The sequence below is a fragment of the Hemiscyllium ocellatum genome, chromosome 5 (genome assembly GCF_020745735.1).
Source record: "Hemiscyllium ocellatum isolate sHemOce1 chromosome 5, sHemOce1.pat.X.cur, whole genome shotgun sequence".
NCBI lineage: Eukaryota > Metazoa > Chordata > Chondrichthyes > Orectolobiformes > Hemiscylliidae > Hemiscyllium > Hemiscyllium ocellatum.
This window is the reverse complement of record NC_083405.1, coordinates 59,400,169-59,413,648: the sequence shown is the minus strand read 5'-3', so window position 1 is coordinate 59,413,648 and position 13,480 is coordinate 59,400,169. Positions and strand designations below refer to the sequence as shown.

The following is a 13,480-nucleotide window of genomic DNA, read 5'->3' as shown; positions in this document are numbered from 1 at the left end:
GAATTTGTATATTTTAATGATTTATCTAACCCCTCCAGTGGGATTTCCTGCTCATTGCAAACACAACATGTCAAACCTGGAAGTGGAAGTAGAATATGCCAGCTTTCCAACTTGATGCCACTGTTCAGGGCTTTAGCACACCCTCATACTCACACCTGACCCTATCCCTCATGTATCCACATCTCAACATATACTCAGCCCACATGCTCCCACCGCTCCCCAAGTAGTTGAAATTCTGTCCACTGATTTCAGTGTAACTAACTTAAACTAACAAACGCATACAAAATCAACTAAAGGGAAAGTTAGCTAAAGTTTCTTTACACAAGAATAATAAGGAGTTTCATCCTCTGCCAAAAGGCATTCTTTGAAATTGATTGATGAACTTCTTTAAAAAAAATGAGAGAGATTCTTTAAACAGAATGATATAAAAGGTTTTGGAGACCATTTGATTAAAGATATTGAGAAAAAGATCAGTGTGGATTTGATGAATCAATAACCATTTCCTGTTTTCTGTCCTGCAACATTCTATATTCAACCTTTGATATTTGTAATTTAGAAAGGGACAGTTCCTGTTGATGACCTGTTTTGGTATAACATCATGATTAATGTAGTTTTTTTTATCCTTTCCTTGATATTTTGATTAATCTTTTCATGTTCCACTGCTTCTAGATAGCCTATCGATATTATCATTACACTCTTAATCCAGAGACCCAGGTAATGTTCTGAGGAGGCGAAAGCAAGGACTGCAGATGCTGGAGATCAGAGTCAGGATTAGAGTGGTGCTGGAAAAGCACAGCTGGTCAGGAAGCATCCGAGGAGCAGGGAAAGTGGCGTTTCAGGCAGGAGCCCTTCATTCCTGTGCCCGAAACATCAATTTTCCTGCACCTCAAATGCTGCCTGATCTGCTGTGCTTTCCAGCACCACTCTAATCTTGACTCATGTTCTGAAGACCCAGGTTTGAATTCCACAGCTTGTGAAATTTGAATTCAGTAAAAATCTGGATTTAAGAGTCTAATGATGACCATGAAACCATTGTCAATTATTGGAGAAAACCCAGCTAGTTCACTCATGCCCTTTTTGGAGGGAAGCTGTCATCTTTACTCGGTTTGACCTACATGTGACACCACACATACAGCTTTTTGATTGATTCTTAACAGCCCTCTCAACAATTATGGTTGGGAAGTAAATGCTGATTTGGCCAGAGATGCCCACATCCTGTGAATGAACAAAAAACCATCATGTTGGTGCATGGCAAAGTATGCAAGTACGTCAACATGACATAATCGAACCACTGCACCACAGCAGCAGACTTTCACATTCAGCCGAAAGGGCACAAAATAACAATTATGAACACAACAAAATAGAATAGACCATACCTATGACAAAATTACCATTTAAAAATGTTTGTTACTGCTATTGCTTTCTAGCAGCTGGCATGTTTATTTGAAAATGTTATTGAAGGCATGGACTCTTCAATTGGTTCTGAAATGTCATGATGGTTCACCTCATAACTGCCATGGGAGAGCAGGGGAATGTCCATAAATAGAGAATAGCATGTTAAGAGTTTGAATTACATGGCTGAAAAAAAAATGACCACAAAACTGGTGAATTGCCACAAAACAACCCCCACTTACTTTGGAGCAGAAAACTTGTCATCCTTTTTCTGAGATTCCAATCCCCACACCAAGGCAGGTGACTCTTAATTGCCCCTTCGAGTGGCCTAGCAAGCCATTCGGTTGTATAAGAGGAGTGCACACCCCTCCATCTTGGGCATGTGGGGATAAGCAATAAATGGCAGTCAACGTCACAGAAATGAATCAATTTATAATGCTTTCAGAGAGCTGTGTAGGCCAAATGTACTCCTGGTCTTTAAGTTTCAGTGATATCACTGATGAATAAGTATAAACTTAGTGATAGCTGCACACTTAATCCTGCTGGTGTTAAATGCTGCCAGTGAATCTATTCAGTCATGGCGGATATAAATTAGCAATATAAGAATGTAGTAAGCTACGTTAAAATGAAGGTACATGCTGAAAGTGAAGTATTTAATGCGGTAGGTTTCATGCTTATTTTAATTGTTGAGTAACCTTAATTATTATTGCCCCTCACCCATGCACCGAACATTAGTCTTTGTCAAAGGAAGCAGAGGTCAGGCCATTAAAAAAAATTGGAAAACACCAAATTTAAAAATAACTTCTGCTAATTATGTTGAGGAATGTCATGTTAATGATAATGGTCTATTTATTAACTACTTTTCAGGGGTTTGCACAATGGTTTAGTTTACTTAAAACAGTAAAACACAAGCTGGGCTAAATTTTCCCATTTTTAGTCTGAACTATTTTCAGGAATTTCATGGCTTGATATTGCCAAGATTCACAGTAACATCTCACAGACAGTATTCTACTGCTTGCCTCATTTGTGCATCACTCAACCTATCTTTATACCCTTGCAGGTTCTCTATGTTCTTATCACAACATGTCCTCCCACCTACTTTTGTGCTATCAACAAATTCGGATACAGTACATAGTGCCTCCTCCTCAAAATCATTATTACAGATAGTAAATAATTGACGTCCTGGAGTGTGACCCTTGAACAGGGAGGTGATGCTGGAAATATATAAAACATTGGTTGAGCCACAAGTAGAGTATTGTGTGCATTTCTGGAATCCACATTATAGGAGGAATGTGATTGCACTGGAGAGGGTGCAGAAGAGATTTATTAAGATGTTGCCTGGGCTGGAGAGTTTCAGTTATGAAGAGAGCTTGAATGGATTGGGATTGGTTTCCCGGAACAAAGGAAACTGAGTGGAGACATGATTGAGGTGTTCAAAATAATGAGAAACACAGACAGGGTAGGTGGGAAGAAACATTTTCCCTTGGTGTAGCAATCAATCACTTGGGGGCATAGGCATAAAATAATGGGCAGGAGGTTTAGAAGGGATGTGAGAAAAAATATCATCCAGCAGGTGGTGTGAATCTGAAACTCACTGCCAGTGATGGTAGTTGAGGCAGAAATCCTCATAACATTTAGATGCATCCCTGCAGTACCAAGGTATATAAGGCTTTAGGCCAAGTGCTGGAAAATGGATTAGAATAGATAGGTTATTGCTTTTGACTGGCACAGACTGGATGCAAATACATTTTAGCGGTGGCACATGATCAGGACACGTGTGATCAGGGATACCCAGTTAGCGAGGAGGAGGGTGGAAAAGATGAGTAGTTTAGGAGGATGAGATGGCTGAGGGCCATTGAGTTGAGATGCTCTATATAATGGCGTGAACTATATGCCATTAGCCTTTGTGATGTTACTTGCAATGGCAGAGTTAGAGTGAATGTGAAGCAGCAGAGAGAAGAAAGTGGCACTAAACTTTAAAGAGTGGAGAAGATTATTGACATTCTTACTAATATTCCCTCAAGTTGCACAGCTAAGGCTTAGCACACACCAATCAGCATGTTGATGTAATTCCCAGCATTCCCAGTTTTGGAAGTAATTTCCTGACACAAATCTGATAGGTCTGCACAGAAGAAAACAAAATGAGAAGAAACATATCTTCTTCCTGCCCTGCTGGGTGCTATGTTTGGCCTGAGAAATGGCACTAACCTGGTCTGCTGTCTGGGGCTAGGCTGAGGCTGATGGTGCAGCCTCCTTTTTGGGGCTACAGGGAAGGGAATGTCCATCCTTTCCAGACACATCTCTAGGCCCTCAGAGAATAAAATAGGGTGCCTGGTGCCCTTTCTGGGAATTTTCCAATGTGTTTCCAGTGAAGCAACACAATGTGATAGTCAATTTCCATTTGCAACATTGAAGCAATGAACAGCTGGGGTTTAAAAGTGGCACCATTGGTGTGAATGGTGGAAGGTTGTCAACAGCATTTCCATCTCAGATGCTGCAAGATTGCACAAAACCAGTACTTATAGAGTCTGGATGCACTTGGAGGAGAAACAGAGTATAATGTATCCTAATATGTTGATGATACAAAAATGGGTGAGAGGACATGCTGTGATAAAAACAAAGAGAATCTGCAAGGGTATAAAGATAGATTGAGTGACTGGGTAAAAATCTGACAGATGTAATTGAATGTTGGGAAGTGTAAGGTCATGCGCTTTGTTGCAAAGAATCAAAAGACAGACTATTATTTAAATGGACAGAGACCCCCAAAAAAGTTAACACAGAATGAAATGGGTGTTATTTGCATTCACTAAAGTTTAGAAGAATGAAAGGGGACTTGATCAAAACATACAAAATTCTAAAAGGGCTGGGCAGACTAGATGCAGGAACATGAGTCCCTAGTTTTGGAGCCTCGAAGGAGGAAACACAATTTCAGGATATGGGGTAGACCATTTAAGACTGAGATGAGGAAAAACTTCTTCTCTGAAAGGGTAGTGAACCTCTGAAATCCTCTACACAGTGTCTGTGGATGCCAAGTCATTGAATATATTCAAGTAAGAGATAGATACATTTCTGGATTTTGTTGGTGTCAACAGAAATGAGGAGAAAGCAGGAATATGGCATTGAAAGAGAGGATCAGCCAAGATCCTATTGAGCAATGGTGCAGGCCCAAAGGGCTGGATGGCCTACTCCTACTCTTAGTTTATATGCTTGTAGGAAAAGCAAAAAGTTAGTATGCAGATGCCAACAAGTAACTAAGAAGACAAATGGAAATCTGACCTTTATTGCTAACAGTTTAGAGTTTAAAAGTGTTGAGGTTTTGTTATACCTATATAGGGCATGGTGAGGTGACACCTGGAATATTGTGTACAGTTTTGGTCTGTACTTAAGAAAGGATATATTGGCATTGAGGCAGTTCAAAAGAGATTCTCTTGGCTAATCCTTGGGTGAACTGGTTGACTTATCAAGTGCAGATAAATAGATTAAACCTTTTTTTTCATTATAGTTTAGAAAAATGAGAGGTGGTCTTATTGAAACATACAATATTCTATTTGAGTTTAACAGGAGTTGAGGGGTTTGAGGAGCTTACTAGAGAGGGGAGTTGAGGCCTGAGCCAGACTAATCTGGCTCTGGATCAGTGGTGCTGGAAGAGCACAGCAGTTCAGGCAGCATCCAACGAGCAGCGAAATGCTGCCTGAACTGCTGTGCTCTTCCAGCACCACTGATCCAGAATCTGGTTTCCAGCATTTGCAGTCATTGTTTTTACCCAGACTAATCTGGCAGCAATCTTGTGATGGCAGCACTGACTTTATAGCCTGCTTCTGCTGCTGTTCTTGTTCTTGCGTTCTTACTACAGTGAGTTAATGAGTACTGTTACATACCAGAGGGAAAGTGTTTGCAGCCTTGAAGTGCATTAGGGTAGACAAATCCCCTGGGCCTGATCAATTCCATTCTCAGACATTGTGAGAGGCTTAGGAAGAAATTGTAGGGGCCCTTGCAGAGAACTTCCTTCATCTTTAGCTACCCTCCAGTCTTCCTGAACTTCACCACTGGCTAATGTTCCATTATTTAACAAAAGAGAAGCCAGGGAATTACAGGCCAGTAAGCCTAACATCAGTGGTAGGCAGGTTATTGCAGATGATACTAAGGGACAGGATCAATCAACATTTTGATAGTCAAGGTCTGATTAGGGATAGTCAGCATGGATTTGTGTGTGGGAAGTCATGCCTGACAAATCTCTTGGTCTTTCGAAGGGATAATCAAGAGAATAGATGAGGGTATAGCAACTGATGTTGTCTGTATGAACTTTAGTGAGGCCTTTTACAAGTTCCCACACAGCAGGCTGGTCATGACGGTTAGGTTGCTTGGGGATCCAGGGAGAGCCAGTTAATTGAATTCAAAATTGGCTCAATGATAGTAAGCATAGGATAATGGTTGAAGGTTGTTTCTCAGGCTGGAGGCTTGTGACTAGTGGTGTGCCACAAGGGTCGGTGCTGGGACCTTTGTTATTTGTTATTTACATAAATGATCTGGATGTGAACGTACAAGGCATGATTAATAAGTTTGCAGATGATACAAAATTAGGAGGTAGCATTGATAGCAAGGAAGGTTACCAAAAATTACACAGGGATCTTGATCAGAATGGGAAGAGGACTGAGGATTGGAAAATCAATTCAATACAGGTAAGTGTGAGATGTTGCACTTTGAAAAGTCAAACCAAAGTAGGAATTATACAGTAAATGGTAAGATCCTGAGGAGAGTTGTGAAACAGAGGGATATAGGAGTACAAGTACATCATTTTTTGAAAGTGGTGTCACAGGTAGATAGGATGGTGAAGAAGGTTTTTAGCTAGCTGGCCGTCATCAGTTGAGGATTTGAGTATAGGATTTGGGACATTATGTTACAGCTGTGTAAGTCAAAGGTGGGGTTGCACTTGGAGTATTGTGCATAGTTTTAGTCACCCTGTAACGGAAGAGACATAGTTAAACTAGGAAGAGTGCAAAGAAGATTTACAAGGATGTTGACAGGACTAGTAGGCCTGAATTATAGAGAGAGGTTGGCCCGGGTAGGACTTTATTCCTTGGACAAGAATGAGGTGTATAGACTCATGAGAGGTAGAGATAGGATTAATGCATTTAGTCTTTTTCCCAGGGATGGGAAATTTAAAAGTAGAGGGCATAGGTTGAAGGTGAGAAGGGAAGGATTTAAGTAGGACCTGAGGGGCAATGTCTTCACGTAGAGAATGGTGCGTAAATGGAATGGGCTGCCAGAATAAGTTGCTGAGGCAGGTGCAATAGCAACATTTAAAAAACATTTGGATAGGGACATGGATTGGAAGGATTTAAAGGGATATGGACCAAATGCAGGCACTTGGAGCTTGCTGAAGGGCCGAAGGGCCTGTTTCCATGCTGTATTACTAAATGATTCTGAGATGAATGGCACAATGAATTTCAATTAAGTTTCATCCTGAATATGTTGTTCTCTCAGAAAAAACACTTGTCCAGTGACAAATTTAATTCTGGCATATTTATTCTACATTATTTATCATATTAATTGCACTTGCTTTGAAATAAATCATTGTTGATTCAAAATTATGGTTTAAGGCATAACTTTTATGCATAGAAGCTGAAGGATACTATATCTTCGATCGACTTCACTTAGCATACTATGCACAGAATACTTTTATTTATATTAATTTCTGCTATCCAGGAATAAAAGTAGACCATTCAGCTTCTTGAAGTCTATTCCACTATTCAAGGAGATTTTGGCTGAAGTGTATTTAATTCTGTTCAGATGTTGTAGATGCACATCTTTCAATAGGCTTGGCTAACAAAAATCTGTTGAACTTAGACTTAAAATCATTAACTGAACTTGTGCTGTTTGTCAGAAAGAGTTCCACACTTCTGCCACTCTTTGTGTGAAGAGCTATATCCTTCTAAGTGGCCAGTTTCTGCTTTTATGATAATGTTCTTTGTCATTTACGATAATGTTGAAGGGCATGGAAAAATGTCATGGGCCTCAGTGTTTCTCTGGGCCCAGGCTGTGGGTTCCCAGTCTGAGCACAGCACCTCCATTCCAGTGCCAAGTACAGTGTCCACACCCCTGATAGGATAACACCAGCCCTGCCCCCACAATTATGGGCTCGAAAATAACCCCTACGTTAGGCTCTGCCTAGATCCAGAAAACCAGCTAAAACAGTACCTGGCTATCTTATCAATTCCTTTCAATTTCTTAAAGACATCTAAGTTAGATCCTTTACTTTCTACATTCAGCAAATAAGAGTTCAGTTTGCATAAACTTTCCTCAAATCAAAATCTTGGAGCTCTGTAAAATCCTGTGAATCTGTGCTACAGACCTCTAAGCTGAAAAAAGGGATTACTTTAATTTGTAGTGTTCCATAGATGTGCGTAGTACTCTAGATGTGCTCTAATCAAGGCTTTGTTTAACTGTTGCAAAACTTGTGTCTCTTCATATTCCAGCTCTCTAGGTATAAAGGTTATTGTTTACAATGTCTATAGGACAAATAGAAAAAGATCCCTTTTTTAAAACTATAACCTCTTGCTTCTATTTTCTGAAAAATTTGACACTTTGCAGAACTGAGAACATGAATACTATTGATCACTAATCCACAATTTCTGGAAAACGCTGATCAGCAGTGACCAGAGGACAAAGCTGTACACTATCTTGCTGGTATGCATGCCAGCCAAGCCAACACAAAGGGACAAGGCATCAAACTCACTCAGTTCAGAACAAAAGAGATTACTGAAAACCATTTTTGCTTAACATTGACCTCACTCCCTACCTGGCTTAGGCAGAAGCCTTCGCCATATGATCCCAATTGCTGGATTGTTTGAATTACATCTAGTTATACTGTTTTTTTTTAATACTTTAGGGAATTTGCTTGCCATTTCAATGTTTTATTTTATTTGACCTACTTTTTCTAATCAGTCTGTTCAGAGATGTTATTGGACACCTCTGAAGCAGGTGGAATTTGAACCTGGTCCCCCTGTTCCATGGATAGGATACTACCACTACCACAAAAGGGCACCAAACTTATTTAACCTATTTTTCTAATCAACCTATTCAGCATGTTATTGCATATCTCTGGAGGAAGTGGGAGTTGAACCTGGACCTCCTGGTCCAGGGATAGGGATACTATCATTACACAACAAAATTCCCCTGGGAGTTTGCTTGTAGCATTAGAAGAATAAGCACCTTCAGATATTGCTCATGCCCACCTCCTACCAGTCTGTCTGAAACATATGATTTCTGGAGAATATCTTGTATTTCACCTGGTTACAACTGCTGCATTTTTGCTTGCAATTCAATGTGATTAAGCTCCATCAAAAAGGGATTTCTGTGCACAGCCAACTGGAAGAACCTGCACTGGTTATTGATTTACTGGACTGCTTAATTCACAGGAACTAATGCTGATATCTTTGATTTTATGTAATTTGTAATTTCTCTTTTTTTTCCTTTCTACTTTCTTTCTTAGATCTGTGTGATTGTGAATGTGTGTTTTGAATGATTATCCCCGGTTTTGCATACAATAATGAGCCCTACCTTGTTTCAACCTGAAAGAATTTACTGTAGATCATTTTTAATTGGATTTCATCAACAGGTTTTGTGTCAGGACACTGCCGGCTATTTGCAATACTGAAGCGAAATACATACAATCAATCTTTTAAAACTAACCTCATTATCGACAGGAGCAGAGGACAATAAACAAAAAAGTATCATTTTCACCTCTCTGAATTGTTGTGACACATTCCATTATCTTTTTTCATTTAACCACTACATTTTAGTATTCTGTGTGAATAAATGTCAAAGTTTCATTGATGCTACAATTTTAGCATTTAATTATCAAACTATTCCATTATGATCTACAAAGATTGACTTTATGTTTACTTGCATTAAATCCCAAGGTAACCCTGCCTCTTCTAGCTTTCGCAGTGGCAGGTTCTGGAGGTTCAGGAGAGACCCCTTTGTGTCTGTTGCAAAATGCAATTGAGCCTCAAAAATAAAATTAAGAATATTTATATCCATAAATACTTTTCTTCCTGACTATGGATGTAATCTCCACAGTGTTTGTATTTCCTCAGCGGTACTGAGGCAATCGGTTACACGGTGGGAAGGGTTTATTCTGATAGACTGGGAAGCCTTTAGTAAAGTTGAAGAGCTCCAGTATTGAAAGACTGTTGTTCACAGTGCATCCCCTCTGACATTGTTCTCACGATTTGACACACGATTATAAGAACATGGAGCAGGAATAAGCTATTGAGTCGCTTGAGCCTGCTCTGCCATTTAACGCAATCAAGGCTGATCTCATTTCAGCCTCAACTCCACTTTCCTGCTCGTTTTGCATAACTGTTCCACCCATTACTATTGAAAAATCTGTGGATATCCTTCTAATATTTACTCAATGTCTGGGCACTACTGTGGGGTAGTGAATTCTACAGATTCGCAAACTTTTCAGAGAAGTAACTCCTCATTTCTGTTTTAAATCAGCTGCCTGTTACCCTAAAACTCTGGCCTTTCATCCTAGATTGAGCCACAAGAGGAGCCATCTGCTCTGTGTCTACTTTATCAATCCCTTAAAGCATCTTATATGCATCAATTATATCTCCTCTCATTCCCCTAAACTCTAGCAAGTGTAGACCCAAACAGTTCATAAGACAAACCTTTTAACCCTGGAATGAATCTGGTGAATTTCCCCTGAACAGTCTCCAATGTGACCATCCCCCTCTTCAAGTAAGGGGACCAAAATTGTAAGCAGTTCCAGGTATAATTTCAGTAATGCCTTGTACAGTTGCAGCAACCCTTCCTTATTTCCATATTGTATTCTTTCAGCAATAATTGCCAAAATTCCATTTGCCTTCCTTATTAACTACTGTACATTCATACTAGCTTTCTGTGACTCATGCATGAAGACACCCTGATCCCTCTGCACTGAAGCTCTCTGAAGTTTCTCTCTATTTAGAGAATAAGTTGTCTTTCCACTCTTGCCACCGAAATAGATAATCTCACACTTACCTGCGTTAACTCCATCTGCCAAATTTTGGTCCATTCACCTAACCTATCCATACCCATTTGTAAATTTCACATTTCTTCATTACTACTAACTTTTCCATCTATTTTAGTTCACTCTATCCCTGCATCTGAGTTACTTATATAGAATGTAACTACTGGGGCCTGAGAACTGAACCCTGTAGCACATCACGAATTCCAGCTTGCCAACCAAAAAAAGACCCATTTATTCCTATTCTCTGTTTTCTGTTGGTTAGCCAATTCTTTATCTAAGTGAATATATTACCCCTAACTCTGTGCGATCTTCCTTTTGGATTAACATTTTGCAGCACCTTATCAAATACCTTCTGGAAGAGCAGATATATTTTATCCATGGGTCCCCCCAATCCATTTTGTTTGTTACACCCTTGAAGAGCTCTAGCAAGTTAGTCAAATATGATTTACCCTTCAAAAGCATGCTGACTCTAATGGATTGCATATTGAGTTTTCAAATGTCCTGTTACTATTCCTTAAAAATGGACCATAAATGTTAAATGACTGGTCTATACCTTCCTACTTTCTGCCTTCCTCCCCTTTTTGACTAAGGGCATGACATCAGCAATTTTCCAATCCACTGGAAGGACCTTTTGTTCTACGAAGTCTGCAGTTGTCAATCGTGACCTGGCATGATAGCCGAACCTTCCTGAGACACTAGTGCTTATATGAACTGAGAGAGCTGATCTTCTGTTTCCCCTGTTTTTGGGGTCTCACCACTTTCTGCTTAATCTTGATATTAGTGTGATCTGGCCTTTGGAGGGCTATGTAGCTGAGAAGAAGGCAGCTAGTGCTGGTACTGGTACTGCAGCAGCTTCCACTGGAGGTGCCTCTACACTTGATCCTCAGCTGGATTGGATGTTGGGGGCTGTTGACATGAAGTGTTAAACACACAACAGGAAAGTTCAGCTGAAGATGAGAGAAGTAGAATACAGGATTTATGCCTTCCATGGAATTTGCAAACACAAGCTTGTTCAAAAGAGATCATTAACAATTTTGATAGCATGTCCATTAATAATGGATTCTGATAACTATTTACATAAGGAATAGCATAGTATAATGCAAATTTACAGATTTAGCTCCCATGTTAGCACATATATGGCAGTTCAACAAAACCTTTGGTGTTCCATCAGGCAAGTGTTGAGTTATACTTGCTGAGGACTTGCATTGCTTACCCGTCTTCCCAGGGGAAAGAAAAGGCAGTTCTTTTGGTTTTATAATGCTGACAGACCCATGCAACAAGAGGGTCATAGCTCAAGCACTTGTCAATCAGGAAGGGCTGAAAATGTAGAAGTTTCTGCACGTTCTAAGCTTTGCTGAGCCCTGCTGTAGAAATGGGTGTTCCCTGATTAATCAATCTCCTCTAAAATGGATCAAAGAAATATTTTTATGTTAATTTCAGAATATCAGGATAAACATAAGAACATATCATAAGAAATAGGAATAGGAGTAGGCCATTCATCCCCTCAAGCCTACCATTCTACAAGATCATGATTGAGCTGCCTAAGGCCTCAATTCCTCTTTCATGCCAGCTACTCACAGCACTCAATCCCTGATATTTAAAAAATCTGCTTGCTCTTTAAATACTTTTGATGATCTAGCCCCCACAACTCTGTGGAGTAGAGAACTCCAGGTATCCACTGTCTTCTGGGAGAGGAAATTCCTTTGCATCTCAGTTTTAACTAGGTGTCACCTTATTCTGTACCTGTGTCCCCTAGTTTGAGATTCCCCCACTAATGGAAACATCTTCTCATCATCCTCTGTCAACCTCTGTTAAAATCATATATGTTTCTTTAAGATCACCCCTCATCTTCTGAACCCAAACGAGTAAAGGCTTAACCTGTTTAACCATTCTTGATAAGTCAGTTCCATCATCTCAAGAATCAGTATAATGAATTTCTTCAGAACTGTGTCCAATAATAGTAGATCCTTTCCTAAATATGGAAACCAAGCCAGTACATAGTATTCCAGTACATTTATAAAAAAAGGCATCCATATTTTTAAACTCCAACCCTCAGCAATAAAGGTCAAAATTCTATTTACCTCCTTAATTACTTTCTGCACCTGCATGCTAACTTTTGTGTGTTTTGTGCACAAGTACCATCATCTATGTTGTATTTTTTTGAAATCACTCTCCATTTAAATCATAATATGTCTTTTGATTCGTCCGCCCAAAGTACACAACTTCACATTTTCCCACATTAAACTCCAACTGCTAATGTTTTGTTTAGCAGTCAATCTATAAAGTATCCCCTTGTAAAGTCCTTACATCCTCATCACAATATGCCCTCCTATCAATTTTGTATCTTTATCAAATTTGAATACACTACACTCTGAACCTCTTCAATGATATGGTAAATGGTAATTAATTGAAGCCCCAGTATTAATTATTGTGGCATTCCACTAATTATTGTCTTTCAAACCTGAAAAAGACCTATTCATCCTTACTCTCTGTCTGCTATGTATTAACCAATTCTCAATCTTTGCCAATACATCACACCAATGCTGTGAGCTCCTATTGTGTGGATTACCTTTTTGTGGCACCTTATCAACTGCCTTCTGGAAATCAAAATACACTACATCTACTGCTACCCCTTTGTCTACTCTAGTAAATTTGTCAAACGTGATGTTGACTCTGTTTAATTATGTGAAGCTTTGGTAACTGTTCTGCTATTTCTTGCTTAATAATAGATTCTAGCATTTCCCCAATGGCTGTTATCAGGCTAAAATTTCCTTTTTTTTTGTCTCCCCCCCCCTTTATAAAATAGGGGTGTTACATGAGTAGATTTCCAATCCACTGGAGCTCTTCTAGATCCAGCAGATTCTGAAATATTTTGACCAATGCCTACTATTATTGTAGCCACATCCTTTAAAACCCTTGGATGAATGCCATCAGGCCCCGGCAACCAATCTGCCTTTAGCCCCATTAGTTTCACAAATACTTGTCCCTTGCGATAAAGAGTGTTCTAATATCTTTCCTCCCATTAGGGCAAGGTGGGGCTTGTCCTCTGTCAACTAGCAGGCTATCTCC

General features: G+C 39.6%; 1 protein-coding gene across 1 annotated transcript in view; it reads left to right on the top strand.

Annotated features, from left to right (window-relative positions):
- The window catches only part of gabbr2 (gamma-aminobutyric acid (GABA) B receptor, 2), a 419,830-nt gene that overhangs the window by 273,938 nt on the left and 132,412 nt on the right, over window positions 1-13,480 (top strand). The gene's annotated exons all lie outside the window — the stretch shown is intronic.